Source organism: Bos indicus, chromosome 20 (assembly GCF_029378745.1).
Source record: "Bos indicus isolate NIAB-ARS_2022 breed Sahiwal x Tharparkar chromosome 20, NIAB-ARS_B.indTharparkar_mat_pri_1.0, whole genome shotgun sequence".
NCBI lineage: Eukaryota > Metazoa > Chordata > Mammalia > Artiodactyla > Bovidae > Bos > Bos indicus.
The window spans coordinates 23,102,310-23,120,725 of record NC_091779.1 but is presented as its reverse complement, the minus strand read 5'-3'; the positions used below and the strand labels follow the sequence as shown (position 1 = coordinate 23,120,725).

Sequence of the window (18,416 nt, the reverse complement as noted above, 5' to 3'; positions counted from 1 at the left end):
TGCAATAAAAGTAGGGTCTATATGATTTCCTTTATATTAAGTTCAAAAACAGGCTAACTTAAATCTATGGGGCTAGGTCCTGACAGTGGTTACTTTTGTGGGGAGGGCAGTGCAAGGACAGAGAGAACGTGCTGGGTTAGTGACCGTGAGCTCTATACTATGATTTGTGGACTTCACTGAATGTAAGTTGTATTTCGTAAAAATAGTAAACAAACAAAATTACTGCAATATTCTCACCTTCAGCACTGGCAAAAAAATTAAAAACTAAAAAGTAATAAGTGTTGTGAAATAGGACATAAAAGCATTCTTCTACACTGATAGTTACAGTGTAAACTAGCATAGCCTTCCCCTCATTCTACACCTAAAATTATGAATTTCATTGTTTGTACATTAGACCTCAGTTAAAAACAAAAACCCTACCTACACAAGGTGTATGGCCAGTGTCGCTCTATCAATCAAAATTAAAGTACACATGTTTGAATCTAATTATTCTACTTGTACTACAGTATCCTATGGATATAAGCAAAACAACACATATACAAAGTTATTCACTATAGCATTCAATTTAATAGGAAAAGGCAGGAGCAACCTAAATGTTTGTGAATAAGGGACTAGTACACTATGACATATACAAATATAGTATACTGTAGTCATAAAAAATGTACAGATATAGAAGTGTACAGATAGAAATGTATCTAAAATACACTGCTAAAGTATAAACAGTGTATTTATTATTCATGGGCAAAGACACAGCAAAAAAGACAAAACACATATTAATTTAAATATGTGCATAACATATCTCAGGAAGGATAAAAATTCAAATACTAGCTGCCACGGGCTGTTTGAGACACTAGACTGGGAGAGAACCTCTATACAGTACAGTCTTTGTACCTTTCCAACTTAGTACCCTGTGGCTTCAGTACTAGAAAGTAAATAAAATTTAAATTAAAAACCACTTAATGTGTTTTTTAAAACTGGGAAGTTTTATCTCTCCCAGATAAAATTACTAACTTCTTGATGAGAACTTCACAGTACTACACATGAAACAGTATTATTTCATGAAATATTAATACTAACTGCACTTTTATAATCCCTAACCAGGTAATAGTCAATCTATAACAAAGCGATTTCATAGTGAATTCTTTAGACTGTCTCAGGTAAAGCTATAAAAAAGAACTAGTTGCAGGATCCCTTTTTTCTACCTGTTTTACTCCTTCACTTCCCAACTTTGAATAGTCCTAGAATAGAAAAATCTACCATGTCATTGAACTGTTCATCAAAGCAACAGAACAAAAAATACATATATATGAGCATGTTGGTAGAGTACTACAAGGGGATTCCCAGGTGGCTCAGTGGTAAAGAATCTGCCTGCCAATGCGGGAGACGTGGGTTCAATCCCTGGGCTGGGAAGATGCTCTGGAGGAGGAAATGGCAACCCACTCCAGTATTCTTGCCTGGATAATCCCATGGACAGAGAAGCCTCTGGGCTATAATACACAGGGTCACAAAGAGTCAGACACCACAGCAACTGAGTTTGCATGCAGAGTACTATGTGGTCATGTCATCCTGACCCACTACCCTAGCAAGTACCTTGTTCACACTGTACAGAGGTTCTATTCTGAAAAAGGGCAATCTTTCTATTTACGCACTATAGTCTCATAACAAAACTCTGAAACAAGAAGTCCCAGTTCATTGTTCTGTGTCCGGTTCTAACTACTGCTTCTTGACCTACATACAGGAGGAAGGTAAGTGGTCTCGTATTCCCATCTCTTGAAGAATTTTCCACAGTTTGTTGTGATCCACAGAGTTAAAGGCTTCAGCTTAATCAATAAAGCACAAGTAGATGTTTTTCTCGAATTCTCTTGCTTTTTTGATTTGAGGGATTATCCTGTTTTAAAACTGACAGAATGGTTCAGTTTAGTTGTCGCTCAGTCACATCTGACTCTTTCTGACCCCATGGACTGCAGCAAGCCAGGTTTCCCTGTCCATCACCAACTCTCAGAGCTTACTCAAACTCATGTCCATCGAGTTGGTGATGCCATCCAACCATCTCATCATCTGTCATCCCCTTCTCCTCCTTCCTTCAATCTTTCCCAGCATGAGGGTCTTTTCCAGTGAGTCAGTTCTTCACACCAGGCGGCCAAATTATTGGAGCTTCAGCTTCAGCATCAGTCCTTTCAATGAATATTTAGGATTGATTTCCTTTAGGATTGACTGGTTGGATCTCCTTGCTGTCCAAAGGACACTGAAGAGTCCTCCAACACCACAGTTTAAAAGCCATCAATCCTTCGGCACTCAGCTTTCTTTATGGTCCAACTCTCACATCCATACGTGACTACTGGAAAAACCATGACTAGACCTTTGTCGGTAAAGTAATGTCTCTACTTTCTAATATGCTGTCTAGGTTTGTCACAGCTTTTCTTCCTAGGAGTAAGCGTCTTAATTTCATGGCTGAGGCCACCATATGTAGTGATTTTGGAGCTCAAGAAAATAACTGTTTCCATTGTTTTCACATCTATTTGCCATGAAGTGATGGCACTGGATGCCATGATCTTCATTTTTTGATGCTGAGCTTTCTTTAAGCCAACTTTTTCACTCTCTTCTTTCACTTTCATAAAGAGGCTCTTTAGTTCTTCTTTGCTTTCTGCCATAAGGGGTGGTGTCATCTGCATATCTGAGGTTATTGATATTTCTCCTGGCAATCTTGATTCCAGCTGGTGCTTCATCCAGTCCAGAATTTTGCATGAAGTACTCTGCATATAAGTTAAATAAGCAGGGTGACAATATACAGCCTGGATGTACTCCCATCACAATTTGGAACCTGTTCGTTGTTCCATGTCTGGTTCTAACTGTTGCTTCTTAACCTGCAAACAGATTTCTCAAGAGGCAGGTAAGGTGGTCCAGTATTCCCATCTCTTGAAGAGTTTTCCAGTTTGTTGTGATCCACACGGTCAAAGGCTTTAGCATAGTCAATGAAGCAGAAGATGTTTAGTCATTAAGCCGTGTCCAACTCTGCCACCCCATCAGGCTCCTCTGTCCATGGGATTTCCCAGGCAAGAATACTGGAATGGGTTGCCATTCCCTTCTCCAGGGGATCTTCCTGACCCAGGGATCAAAACCATGTCTCCTGCATTAGCAGGAGGATTCTTGTACCACTGAGCCACCAGGGAAGCCCCGAATTAAAGCATATGTATATTATTACAGCAGTATATGTTATGTACCTGCTTCAAAAATGAACTCAGTTTATTCATTCAACAAATAAATGATGGACAGGGAGGCTTGGCATGCTGTGATTCATGGGGTCGCAAAGAGTTGGACACAACTGAGCGACTGAACTGAACTGATGCTGAGTATGATTCCAGATACTAGGAATATAGAATGGAGCAAAACATACAAGATCCTGCCTCATTTGCTTACACTCTATTTTGCGGACACAAAGAAAGTATTGGTTTCCTAGGGCAGTTGTAACAAAGTACCACAAACTTAAAAAAAAACTTATTCTCTTAAAATTCTGGAGATCAAAAGTCCTTCTGAGACTCTAGATAGATTTCTTCTTCACCTATTCAAAACTTCCGGTGGCAGCTGATAGTTCTTGACATATCTCAGCTTTTTACCTACAGCGCCACAGAGTAAATATTTTGGCTTTTTGGGCACTATTGATAGATGTCTCTTTCCCCATCCTTTATGTTTAGACTGTTTATCTCTTCATATTTAGAGTACTATCTTCTTTGTTGCTGGTGCTTGTTTTGCTTTGGTTTTGTAAGCAGCATGTATTTGTTTCCTGGGTTTTGTTCTCTCTCTTTTTTTTTTTTTTTTTTTGCTGCAGGGTGCAGTATGCAGGATCTTAATTCCCTGACCAGGGATGGAAGCGGTACTTCCTGCAGTGGAAGCACAGAGTCTTAACCACTGGACTGCCAAGGAAGTCCCGTCCTTATTTTTGTTAACTGAGCTTTTCTGTGTGTTTTTCACTTGTCACCTTTGGTTGACTTATAATCTATAATTTTTGTTTTGTTATTTTAGAGGTTGCTTCATGGTTTATAATATACATTGTTCCACGGGATCACAGAGACAGACTGAGCGATTAACATTTTCATTTTCATACATCTTAAACGTATCACAATCTTCCAGCATATGATACTGTTATCACCTCATGTAAAGTAAACTCTTAAGAGTAAACATACATTTCTCTTCTCTTGACTTTGTGCTATTTTGGAATGTACAAGCTCCCCAGTCCATGGAATTTTTCAGGAAAGAATACTGGAGTGGGATGCCATTTACTTCTCCAGGGGATCTCAAACCTGCATGTCTTGCATCTCCTGCATTGGCAAGCGGATTATTTACCACTGCACCACCAGAGAAGCCCTCTTAAGGTGGTAAGCTAGTTCAATCACAGGCTCACTTGTTTCCCATCTTGCAAGATCATTGCTTTTCACCACCAAGTGTTGAGTCTCTCGATTATGACTATTCTTTGTATGCTAACAATTACAGAAAACTAACCAAACTGATCACTTGGACCACAGCCTTGTCTAACAATGAAACTATGAGCCATGCCGTGTGGGGCCACCCAAGACAGATGGGTCAGGATGGATAGTTCTGACAAAATGTGGTCCACTGGAGAAGGGAATGGCAAACCACTTAAGCATTCTTGCCTTGAGAACCCCATGAACAGTATGAAAAGGCAAAAAGATAGGACACTGAAAGATGAATGCCCCAGGTCAATAGATGCCCAATATGCTACTGCAGAAGAGAGGAAAAATAACTCCAGAAAGAATGAAGAGACGGAGCCAAAGCAAAAACAATGCCCAACTGTGAATGCGACTGGTGATGGAAGGAAAGTCCGATGCTGTGAAGAACAATATTACATAGGAACCTGGAATCTTCGGTTCATGAATCAAAGTACACTGATAGTGGTCAAACAGGAGATGGCAAGAGTGAACATCGACATTTTAGGAATCAGTGAACAAAAATGGTCTGAAATGGGTGAATTTAATTCAGATGGCCATTGTATCTACTACTGTGGGCAAGAATCCCTTAGAAGAAATGGAGTAGCCCTCAGAGTCAACAAAAGAGTCTGAAATGCAGCAGTTGGATGCAATCTCAAAAATGACAGAATGATCTCGGTTCATTTCCAAGGCAAACCATTCAACATCACAGTAATCCAAGTCTATGCCTCAACCACTAATGCCGAAGAAACAAGTTAAACAGTTCTGCTGCTGCTGCTGCTGCTAAGTCACTTCAGTCGTGTCCGACTCTGTGCGACCCCATAGATGGCAGCCTGCCAGGCTCTGCCATCCCTGGGATTCTCCAGGCAAGAACACTGGAGTGGGTCGCCATTTCCTTCTCCAATGCAGGAAAGTGAAAAGTGGAAGTGAAGTCGCTCAGTCGTGTCCGACTCTTCGTGACCCCATGGACTGCAGCCTACCAGGCTCCTCCGTCCATGGGATTTTCCAGGCAAGAGTACTGGAGTGGGGTGCCATTGCCTTCCATGAAGACCTAAAAGACCTTCTTAGAACTAACACCAAAAAAAGATGTCTTTTTCACCATAGTGGACTGGAATGCAAAAGTAGAAAATCAAGAAAAACCTGGAATAACAGGCAAATTTGGCCTTGGAGTACAAAATGAAGCAGGGCAAACACTAACAGAGTTCTGTCAAGAGAAGACACAGGTCATAGCAAACACTCTCTTCCAACAACACAAGAAACAACTCTACATATGGACATCACCAGGTGGTCAATACCGAAATCAGACTGATTATATTCTTTGCAGCCAAAGATGGAGAAGCTCTATACAGTCAGCAAAGACAAGGCCAGGAGCTGACTGTAGCTCAGATCATGAACCCCTTATTGCCAAATTCAGACTTAAATTGAAGAAAGTAGGGAAAACCACTACACCATTCACATATGACTTATATCATATCCCTTACTATTATACAGTGAAAGTGACAAATAGATTCAAGGGATTAGGTCTGATAGAGCACCTGAAGAACTATGGACGGAGGTTCATGACATTTGTACAGGAAGTGTTGATCAAAACCATCCCCAAGAAGAATAAATGCAAAAAGGCAAAATGGTTGCCTGAGGAGGCCTTACAAAAAGATGAGTAAAGAAGAGAAGTGAAAGGCAAAGGAGAAAAGGAAAGGTATACCCATTTGAATGCAGAGTTCCAAAGCAAGGAGAGATAAGAAAGACTTCCTTAGTGATCAATGCAAAGAAATAGAGGAAAACAACAGAATGGGAAAGACTAGAGATCCCCTTCAAAAGAATTAGAGATACCAAGGGAACATTTCATGCAAAGATGGGCATAATAAAGGACAGAAATGGTATGGACCTAACAGAAGCAGAAGATATTAAGAAGAGATGGCGAGAATACACAGAACTATACAAAAAAAATCTTAATGACCTAGAAACCACGATGGTGTGATCACTCACCTCACCTAGAGCCAGACATCCTGGAATGCAAAGTCAAGTGGGCCTTACAACGCATCACTATGAATAAAGCTAGTGGAAGTGATGCAATTCCAGTTGAGCTATTTCAAGTCCTAAAAAATGATGCTGTGAAAGTGCCGTACTCAATATGCCAGCAAATCTGGAAAAATCAGCAGTGGCCACAGGCCAGGAAAAGCTCAGTTTTCATTCCAGTCCCAAAAAAGGCAATGCCAAAGAATGTTCAAACTACCACTCAATTGCACTCATCTCACATGCTAGCAAAGTAATGCTCAAAATTCTCCAAGCCAGGCTTCACCAGTACGTGAACTGAGAACTTCCAGATGTTAAAGCTGGATTTAGAAAAGGCAGAGGAACCAGAGATCAAATTGCTAACATCCGCTGGATCATATAAAAAGTAAGAGAATTCCAGGAAAACAGCTATTTTTGCTTCATTGACTACACTAAAGCCTTTGTCTGTGTGGATCACAACAAATTGTGAAAAATTCTTCAAGAGATGGGAATACCAGACCACCTTATCTGCCTCCTGAACAATCTGTATGTGGGTCAAGCCAAGAGGCAATAGTTAGAACCGGACATAGAACAACAAATTGGTTCCAAATTGAGAAAGGAGTACGTCAAGCCTGTATACTTTCACCCTGGTCATTTAACTTATATGCGGATTACATCATGCAAAATGCCACACAAATGAAGCACCGGCTGGAATCAAGATTGCTGGAAGAAATATCAGTAACCTCAGATAAGCAGATGACACCACCTTTATGGCAGAAAGCAAAGAGGAACTTAAGAGCCTCTTGAGGAAAGTGAAAGAGAAGAGTGAAAAGCTGGTTTAAAACTCAACATTCAAAAAAAAGATCATATCTGGTCCCTTCACTTAATGGCCAACAGATGTGGAAACAATGGAAACAGTGACAGATTTTATTTTGTTGGGCTCCAAAATCACTGTTGATGGTGACCTCAGCTGTGAAATTCAAGGATGCTTGCTCCTTGGAAGAAAAGCTATGACAAATCTAAACAGCATACTAAAAAGCAGAAACATTAGCTTACTGACAAAGGTCTCTCTAGTCATGGTTTTTCCAATAGTCATGTATGGATGTAAGAGTCAGACAATAAAGAAAACTGAGCAGCAAAGGATTGATGCTTTTGAACTGTGGTGTTGGAGAAGACTCTATGAGTTCCTCGGACAGCAAGGAGATCAAACCAGTCCATCCTAAAGGAAATCAATCCTGAATATTTATTGGAAGGACTGATGCTAAAGCCAAAGCTCAAATACTCTGGCCATCTGATATGAAGAACTAACTCACTGGAAAAGACCCTGATGCTGGGAAAGATTGAAGGGAGGAGGAGAAGGAGACGACAGATGATGAGATGGTTGGATGGCATCACCAACTCCATGGACATAAGTTTGTGCAAGCTCTGGGAGCTGGTGATGGACAGGGAAACTTGGCATGCTGCAGTCCATGGGGTCACAAAGAGTTGGACATGACTGAGTGACTGAACTGAAGAAGTATTCTGCCTAAACAACACAAGTATCTTTCAGCACAAGAAAATACACCAATGCTATCCCCTAGATTTATTAAAAGATTAAAAAGAAAACAACACAATCATTGCACTAGATGCCTGAAAAGCAACTCATACTATTCAACAACTATTCACTTAAAATTTTTAAATAACAACAAAGTATTGAAACCTAAAACTGAAAGAGATGGATATTTATCTTGATGAAATAGGTAAGAGGATGGACTCTATAATCAGACTGCCTGTATTAAAATTCTAGATCCTCTATTTTTTGTAAAACATCTTAAGCAAGTTATTTATTAGCTCTAAATTTCATTTTCCCTACCTATAAAAATGAGGATAATACCACCTACTGAAATGTCAGGAGTAAATAAGTCAGCACACACGGACTGTTTAGAATCCATTTGCCTCATACTCAATAAACAGTAACAGCTGTTAGCAGTGTTGCTCTTGCTGTTTCTGCCACAGTACCTTATCAGAAACCTATAGTAAACATCATATTTAAAGATAAAAAGAAGCATTCCTATTAAGGTCAGGCTTCAAACAAGATGCTTTGAGTCATCATTTATTCAACATTGTTATAGCAGCCTTAAAAAATTATAAACTGATAAGATATAAAAATGGAAAAAGAAAAACTTGTAGATGATATGAAAACAAAGGGAATCAATTAACAAACTACTAGGACCACTGAGAGCATAACAGAACAGTTGAACAAAAAGATGATGAAAAAAATACCTCTCCCATACACCGGCAATATCCAGTTAGAAAATGTAATAGAAAACAAAAATCCTATTAACAAGAGCATTTAAAATAATAAAATATATCTAGACAAAACAGTAAAATCAGAGCAATGCAAGAAGTTTATGGAGAAAACTACAAAACTTTACTAAAAATTGTTCATTAGTAAGACCTAAACACCATGGAAAGAAAAATTATATATACACACATATAGACACATCAGTTCTTCACAAACATATTAATACAATTTTAACTTGCAATGTGGTTTACTTTACAAACCAACTTAAAATTTTACATAAAATATTAGAGAACAGCCAGAAGCCAATTTTCAAAAAGAAGAAACAGAAACTTGATGTTACATCTATTAAGACATACTATAAAGTTATAGTAAGTAAAACATGGCATTGGCATAGAAACAAAAAGTCCAGAAACAGACACAAGTGTGTATGTGTCTGTCTCTGTGTATATAAGAATTTAATATTTTATGGGAAAAAACTACTGATATCACTGGGGAAATAGAGGAATATTCAATAAATAGCATTGAGACAACTGGTTCCACAAGTGAAAAAATAAAGAGCATATATCCCAGATTGATTAAGGATCTAAATGCAAAACCAAAATTGTAGGACTACTGAAGAAAATACAGAGTATATTTTTGACCTTAGAGTTGGAGAAAGCCTTTTACAAGTTATTACTATAGGGGAACACATGCCACAGAGCATCCAAACAAAAACAGACTGCTAAGAAGACCAATAGGAAATGCATTATTCAGAAGTAATGATAAAACCAATCTATCTTAGAGCAAATGGTGAAACTAGTTAATTTGGGTCAAAAGCAAATGAGAATTTACAAGCAGAACTGTCAAATTTTCACAGGGCAACAGATTCATTGTGCTGAAAGGAATGAAGCTCCTTCTATGGATATACATACATTCAGCTTTAAAACAATAATCCATAATATACCACATTTCAAGGGATGGAGCTCTCTTACTCATGTCAACTGGCTAATATTTCTTATGAAATTGCACTAAGATATGATAAATTCAATAAAAAATAAACTATAGCCATTTTAACAATATCACAAACATTCTGAAGCATTTCACATTATCTCCGCTTCCTGCATTTTCATATCTCTCAGTTTCTATGTAACCATATCAGTGGTTGAATTCTTTCCTTTATTCACTTTACTGTCTCATTCACAGCATTCTCTGCTAGGTCTTATTTTCTGGCTATGAATGTACCCAAAAGTATTTGACATCTATTCTTCTTTTAAAATACCAACTTCTTTGAAAATGTATGACTTCACCTGCTATCTTCACACAAAATAATTTCAAATATTCTGAGACCTTCCTTCTAAGTTCAGTTATATATCATCATCTTGGATATTCTGCCTGTTAACTCAAATAAGCTTAATATGTCTAAAAATACATACTCAACACACACATAAATATATAAATGCACCCACTTAAAAAAGAAAAATCATAATGCTTTCTGAAAGTCACTCAGTCCTGTCCGACTCTTTGCAACCCCATGGACTATACAGTCCATGGAATTCTCCAGGCCAGAATACTGGAGTGGGTAGCCTTTCCCTTCTCCAGGGGATCCTTCCAACCCAGGGATCGAACCCAGGTCTCCCGCATCACAGGCGGATTCTTTACCAGCTGAGGCACAAGGGAAGCCCAAGAATACTGGAGTGGGTAGCCTATCCCTTCTCCAAGGTATCTTCCCGACTCAGGAATCAAACCGGGGTCTCCAATATTGCAAGTGGATTCTTTACCAACTGAGCTATCAGGGAATCCTCATCTAAAAACACATCCTTCTTGAATTTTCTACAGTGGGGTCCCTCATTGTCTCTTGCCTATCCATTACATTCTAGCTATTCTCAGTTACAAATCTTATTCAATCTTCTTTCATAATCTTTCCCACTTGTTTTTTCTTTTCTACCCTCTACCATGACCAACTAATTCAGGCACTGATCACCTCAGTTCTTACAAACTGCCTTCTTCCTTCTGGTCTCTTCCCTCCAACTCATTCTGAATATTATTACTGATGGGTGAAATATCTCTAAACATATTTCAAACTTGTCACTCTTTTCCTCATAGATTTTTAAAGGGTGAATAATAATGCCCAATATTTTAGCTATTTAAGAACTTGAAAATTTGGTTCCAGTGTGCTTGTCCAATTTCTCTTTTTTAATATTTAAATCTATTCTTCAGTTCAGTTCAGTTGCTCAGTCGTGTCCGACTCTTTGCGACCCCATGAATCGCAGCACTCCAGGCCTCCCTGTCCATCACCATCTCCCGGAATTCACCCAAACTCACGTCCATCTTAAGAAAAACCAAAACCCTCTACTCAGATTTTGCCCTCAAGCTCTATGTTTTTCAGAGTGTGCTTCCACAAATGCTATTCCTTGACTCCAGAAATGTCTTTCCCCAAACTCTGCTTTGTATTGTTTATAACTCAGAAGAAACATTATCTCTTCTGTGGAATTCCTCCCCACTCCCATAAACATCTTTACTCCCAAAGCACTTGTATACAGTTCCCTAACAGGATCCACAGCATTTGCATTGTAATTTTTGTTTATATTTTTTACATCCTGAGAATCTAACATACTTTAAAGCACAGACTGTTGCTGTTTAGCTGCTAAGTCATGTATGATTCTTTTGCAACCTCATGGACTGCAGCCTGCCAGGTTCCTCTGTCCATGGGATATTCCAGATAAGCAGACTGGAGTGGGTTGCCATTTCCTTCTCCAGCAGATCTTCAAGACCCAGGGACTGAACTCACATCTCCTGCATTGGCAAGTGGATTCTTCACCACTGAACCAAGAGGGAAGCCCTCTGAAGCACACGGTGGACAATTAAGAGTGGGTTTTAAAAGACCTCCTGGAATGGCCATATTATTCCAGCTGTCACTCAAGTATACTATATGAAGAGGCAGTATACTTACCAGTTTTAGGAGCTCAGATTCTGAAGTCAGGATGTCTAGGTATAAATTCTGGATATACCTCAGAAGATACCACTTCAATGGCAGAAAGCGAAGAGGAACTAAAGAGCCTCCTGATGAAGGTGAGAGTGAAAAAGCTGGCTTAAAACTCAACATTCAAAAACTAAGACCATGGCATCCAGTCCCATCACTTCATGGCAAATAGATGGGGAAAAAGTGGAAACGGTGACAGATTTTATTTTCTTGGGCTCCAAAATCACTACAGACAGTGACTGAAGACATGAAATTAAACGACACTGGCTCCTTGGAAGAAAAGCCATGACAAACCTCAGCAGTGTATTAAAAAGCAAAGACTTCACTTTGTTAACAAAGGTCCATCTAGTCAAAGCCATGGTTTTTCCAGAAGTCATATATGGATGTGAGAGTTGGACCATAAAGAAGGCTGAGCACTGAAGAATTGATCCTTTCAAACTGTGGTGTTGGAGAAGACTCTTGAGAGTCTCTTGGACAGTAAGGAGATTAAACCAGTCCATCCTAAAGGAAATTAACCCTTAATATTCACTGGAAGGACTGATGCTGAAGCAGAAGCTCCAATACTTAGGCCACCTGATGTGAAGAGCTGACTCACTGGAAAAGACCCTGCTGCTAGGAAAGATTGAAGGCAAGAGGAGAAAGAAGTGACAGGGGATGAGATGGTTGGATGGCATCATTGACTCAATGGATATGAGTTTGAGCAAACTCTAGAAGATAGTGAAGGACAGGGAAGCCTGGCTTGCTGCAGTTCACGAGTCTGCAAAGAGTCGGAACCGACTTAGCGAATGAACAATAACAACCACCACTTAATAGCCCTGTGGCACCGGGTGAGTTAATTAAACTCTCTATGCCTTGGTTTCTTTCTTTATTAAAGGGAAATAATAAGATCTACTTTATAAGGTTATGAAGATTAAATGAATTAATATAAGCAAAGTGTTCAAAACAGTGACTGACACAAAATAAGGATTACACACACATTGTACTACTATGATTACTATACCTTGATTATTTTTGACCCTTTCCACATTGACTCCTCTTTGGAATGGGCTCCTTTCATTTTTCCCTTTATCTAAATCTTACCTAGGTTTCACCCACTCCAGTATTCTTGTCTGGAAAATCCCTTGGACAAGAGCCTGGCAAACTACAGTTCACGGGGTCGAAAGAGTCGGACTTAGCAACTAAACCACCACCTACCCAGGTTTCAAGGTTGATGACCTCTGGTAAATCCTTTGATCATTTCAACCCATAAAAGATTACTTCCTAATCTGGATATTTATAGCATCTTCTGTATCACTGTGCATTTAATTAAAACTACCTTGCATCCTTGTTGTTTTTCACAAAATGTCTACCCAATTGCTGTAAACTCTTTGAAGGTCCTAAGGACAATTCATGCACCTTTCTGAGTTCCTACAGTAACTAAGTGCTTAGTACTTGTTATGCAAAATAATAAAGCTCAGTAGAAACTTCAACTCTGATCAAAATGTCTTTGCAATCAAAGAAATGGAGAAGACTGGGAGAACATTCCATGCTTCTCTAAGAGCCAAACTGCAAATGTATTAGCGCCAGGGAATTCTGACTCCCATTAAAATAAGCTGCTCTCAAATAGCTTCTGGGAGGAAAAAAACCCTCCCTGCAGAGGAATTTTGGGGAGTTCTTCCCAAACCAAATTGTAGCAGTGGACCCTCCATGAGAAACATGTTAGTATGACAAAATGACTGATTGCGAGTGCAGGATTTGGAATTACAGATCTAGGTTTCAAAGGGACACTGAGCTTTAGTTTCCTTCTTTATAAAGTGTGTGTACTGTAACATCAATTTCACGGGTATAAGACAATCGACATCCACCCTAACATTTAACTGAAATGTAAATTCCCTTGGAAAAATTTTAAATAAATTGAAAACATGGTAATTCATAAATAACTGAACACATTTTTCAGTACATAAGAAAATGTATTAAATTAGCCATGTATATTCTAAATTACCTATGAGAAAATTAAACATGTAGAGTCAATAACACAGAATTGGGATGAAGGAAAAATTCTACCACAAAATTCATCTTTTATGACACTTTCTCCATCCAGTAATTTTTTCTTCCACTTGTGATTAAAAACAAGTATTCAAAATTGTCCCCAAAGAGAAATATTTGGAAAGCACAATTTAACCTAATAGCAAGTTGGTTCTATAATTGTAGTATTCCAGTTTACAGTTCAAAAATACTTCAAATAGGAATTAACATGAATTTAAGAAATTATGATAATGGTGAATAGCTCATATGATGATCTGAGTCAGTAATTTCAAATTAAGAGTTGTTCCAACTTGAAGCTGGCAGTCGCACAGTCTAAAGGGTTTGTTTACAGTACTGACTAAACCAAACACTCCAATCTTTTAGAATTTCATCCTGGCATCCTAACAATTATTTTAAAGCAGTATAATCGCTGAAATGCCCAATACTACACAAATTAAACCGAAATGGGAAGAAGAAAAGAACAAAAGTGGCAGGTCTTATCTTTAAGCTGAGATTTTGTTCTTTTTCAGTTCGAAAAAATACTGAAAAACAGAACTCTGCTGCTTGGAATGATCTTTAAACTTGGGGGAGGGGTGATAGAATTTTTTTTAAATCCGGCGCCTTTAGGATACAGTGATATGTGGGGTTCATTAGGGCCTGGCTCTGTAAGCAATCAAAAGATGAAAAGAGGCATTAGTGAGGAATTTTAGTACACGGTGTAACTTTCAGCAATGTTGAGGCGTTACAATGATGAAAAGGAAATTAATCTCCGAGATGAAAATGAAGGGTCAAGTGAGGGGCTAATGGAATTTAAGGGAGACAGAAGAGGAACCGAGGGAAACCGGGGACTTGGTAGCCAAAAGGGGTAGAGTCAAGAAAGGCGTTGGAAACTAGAGGCTTAAGAAGGGGTGTGTGTGTGTGTGTGTGTGTGTGTGTGTGTGTTTGTGTGTAAGTGAGGCTTTTTTTAGCGTTGGGAAATCTAGGTGATAAACTTGTGGAGATCAAATTCGGAGATGTGGGAACAGGGAGAGAAAGGAATGTGGGGATTTCCAGGCTGGGGTAACAAGAAGTTTGGGGCGCGCGCTGTCGGGGCGCCCCTCTCCCGGAGAAGTATGGCCCCCTCAAGTCCCCCGACCCGGCCGCCCCCACGCAGCCCTCACCCTCCGGCTACACGGCCCTTCAACCCGGCCAAGGCCCCTCCTCACCTCAGGCCGCGGTGACTCGCTCCTCCGCGTCTCCACAGAACACGTCCCACTCGGCGCCTGGCCCGGCCGAGTCCGTCGGCCAGCAGCCGCGGCCCCAAGCTCAGATGCGCCCGGGCCTTCCCCGCGCGGCTCCGCGGGCCTGTCGGCTCCTTGCCCCAGCTCCGGCTAGCTCCCCAGACCTTCCAGCAGACGCGGCACGCGTCCCTCCTCCCGCTGCGGGGCAAGGCGCCCCCTGACCCCGCCCCGCGGCGCCCCGTAACGCCCCGCCCCCGGACTTGGTCCTGGACTCTGTAAGCTGATTGGCCTCTGTGATACCCGGCGCGCTACGGCATTGGCTCAGCTGTAGCCCGAAGGCGAGGAGGCGGTACTCCGAGTGGCTGCTATTCCCGTAACGCGGTTCCTGGCGTCCCGGATTCCGGTGGCTGCGCCCGCGTCGCCTCTCCCAGACTAGATCGAAGGGTTCCCCCACCTCCCCTCTGCGGGCGGAAGGAGCGGAATGTTCCATTTTTCCGTGGAATAACGGGGTCGTGAACTAAAGCTCGGGTGCTACCCGCGCCGTCCGTTCTCACTTCTTGCCGCGGCTCTTTTGGCCTGCGTTCAGTGCCTTCCCCAGGGACCTCGGAGCCGCGAGGGACCGCCGGCTGTCCTTGGGGACTGGGGAAGCGTGGGAGTTCCTCAGGGAACGTGAAGGGCTCAGTGACAATAATTCCATGTGAGGTTACCGCAGATTGTGGCGGCTTCGGTCCAAGTCTTACATAAAAGAACCTTGCCATGATATATATTTTTAAGTTAATAAATATGTTTGGGTGTGATCGATCAGAGAACCTCAGAGTTGGTGACACGCTAAAAAACTAGTTTTTCTTGCAATTTGTACCTCCCAATCTGTGACAAAAATACCAAATAAAAACAAATTTCATTACAGCCTTTCTCTTTCACACTAGTGGTCTGGAAAATGAACCTTTAGGCTCACTTTGATATATATTTTTTCAAAGTAAGATGAGAAGCTTAAAATATAAATGGTGTGTGTGTGTATCAAGAAACACACCCAAGGCCAGCGCCTTTTGTGAAAGAATGGCAGGCTATTGGAGGGCAATAATGATTTAATAGACTTGAACAAATTATACCCATAAATTAACAATTGTAACGTTCTTCATTATATTGAGGATTCAGATACAGTAAAACACAAAGCAAATTATGATCTCCTAGTTGATCAGATAATTTTTAAAACACAGGAAAGTGGGCCTGTTTTGTGTCTAGCTAAGGGAGTGAGTCTCAGGCCAGCTCAGGGGTTGTGCTGCAGAAGAGACAAAGCTCCATTGTGTGTTTGGTTCTTGCTGCTTCCTGTCATCCTATATCTAACCTCCAGAGAGTGACTGGATTGTATTCTAGTTCAGCCTTTTATGGGTGTATTTATTTTAAAACAAACTTATAAAATGTTAAATGAGGGGGGATAAATTAGGAGTTTTATATGCACACTGCTATATATAAATCAGATAACCAAGGACCTACTGTATAGCACAGGGAACTACAGTCAATATCAACAACCTCAGATATGCAGATGATACCACCCTGAAGGCAGAAAGTTAAGAGGAACTAAAGAGTTTCTTGATGAAAGTGAAAGAGGAGAGTGAAAAAAGCTGGCTTAAAACTCAACATTCAAAAACTAAGATCATGAAAAAAAAAAACACTAAAATCATGGCACCCTGTTTCATCACTCCATGGCAAATAAATGGGGAAAAAGTGGAAACAGTGACAGATTTTATTTTCTTGGGGTCCAAAATCACTGTAGATGGTGACTGCAGCCATGAAATTAAAAGACACTTGCTCCTTGGAAGAAAAGCTATGACCAACCTAGACAACATATTAAAAAGCAGAGACATTACTTTGCCAACAAAGGTCCGTCTAGTCAAAGCTATGTTTTTTCCAGTACTCATGTATGGATGTAAGAGGTGGACTATAAAGAAGGCTGAGCGCCAAACTGATGCTGTCAAACTGTGGTGCTGGAGAAGACTCTTCAGAGTCCCTTGGACTGCAAGGAGATCAAACCAGTCAATTCAAAAGGAAATCAGTCCTGAATATTCATTGGAAGGGCTGAAGCTGAAGCTCCGATACTTTGACCACATGATTCGAAGAGCCAACTCATTGGAAAAGACTTTCATGCTGGGAAAGATTGAGGGCAAGAGAAGAGCGGGCGACAGAGGATGAGATGGTTGGATGGCATTACTGACTCAACAGACATGAGTTTGAGCAAACTCAGGGAGATAGTGGAGGACAGGGAAGCCTGGTGTGCTTCTGACCATGGGGTTTCAAAGAGTTGGACACAAGTTAGTGACTGAACACCAACAATAAGGGAAAATAATCTGAAAAAAATAGTATATGTAACTGAATCACTTTGCTATACTCTTGAATCTAACACAACATTGTAAATAAAGTATTATTCAATTAAAAAATTAAAATTAAAAAAAATATTTGGGGCTTAATGGCAACCCACTCCAGTACTCTTGCCTGGAAAATCCCATGGATCAAGGAGCCTGATAGGCTGCCGTCCATGGGGTCTCAAAGAGTTGGACACAACTGAGCGACTTCACTTTCACTTTCCACTTTCATGCATTGGAGAAGGAAATGGCAACCCACTTCAGTGTTCTTTCCTGGAGAATCCCAGGGATGGGGAAGCCTGGTGGGCTGCTGTCCATGGAGTTGCACAGAGTCAGACACGACTGAAGCGACTTAGCAGCAGCAGCACCAGCTGGTGGGTCAGTGGTAAAGAATTCGCCTGCCAATGCAGGAGATACAGGTTTGATCCCTAATCTGGGATCATCCCACGTACTGCAGAGCAACTGAGTCCGTGTGCCACAACTATTGAGCCTGTGCTCTAGAGCTGGGGAGCCACAATTACTGAGCTCATGTGCTGCAACTAAACTTAAAAATTTCATTTAGATCTAATGGACATTAGATTTATTTAGGGGCAATATATACCAGTTAAGTGTATTTTCTGTTTTCAAATTGCATGGGTTTGAATACTGGTGCTACTACCTTCCATGCCTATGAACTTGGGCAGATCTTCTCAGATTCTTCAATCAAATGAGAAGAAAACAGTACTGTCAACTTTAAAAAAGTGTAAAATGTGAGAGTTGCAAGTTAAGTTTAATTTGGGGCAAAATGAAGACAATTGCGCCGGAGAAGGCAATGGCAACCCACTCCAGTACTCTTGCCTGGAAAATCCCATGGATGGAGGAACCTGGTGGGCTGCCGTTTATAGGGTCACACAGAGTCGGACACGACTCTGCAGCAGCAGAAGACAATAGCGCAGGAGACAGCACCTCAGATACCTCCGAGAAACTGCTTCAAAGAGGTAGGGGAAAGATCCATATATCCGGGATTTTGGTGAAAGGGGAGTATGTGCACTAAAGCACTTTATTTTTTTTTAATTTTTTTGTAGGTTTCTGCTAGTCACAAGGAGCAGTCATCACCAGGAAGGATTTTAGTGCTTTTCTAGATATGAAGAGATACAAGAATTGGGCTCTTGAAAT

General features: G+C 40.5%; 1 protein-coding gene across 2 annotated transcripts in view; it reads right to left on the bottom strand.

Annotated features, from left to right (window-relative positions):
• IL6ST (interleukin 6 cytokine family signal transducer) overlaps positions 1–15,112 on the bottom strand; it is a 61,881-nt gene extending 46,769 nt beyond the window's left edge. The window contains exon 1 of one of the 2 annotated variants that reach the window (XM_019982787.2): positions 14,887–15,112. The gene's annotated coding sequence lies outside the window, so the exon portion shown is untranslated. Of the gene's footprint in view, positions 1–11,647; positions 11,730–14,886 lie in introns of those variants that run through there. The other variant, XM_070774662.1, reaches the window with a different exon arrangement.
• Positions 15,113–18,416: the final 3,304 nt, after the last annotated feature.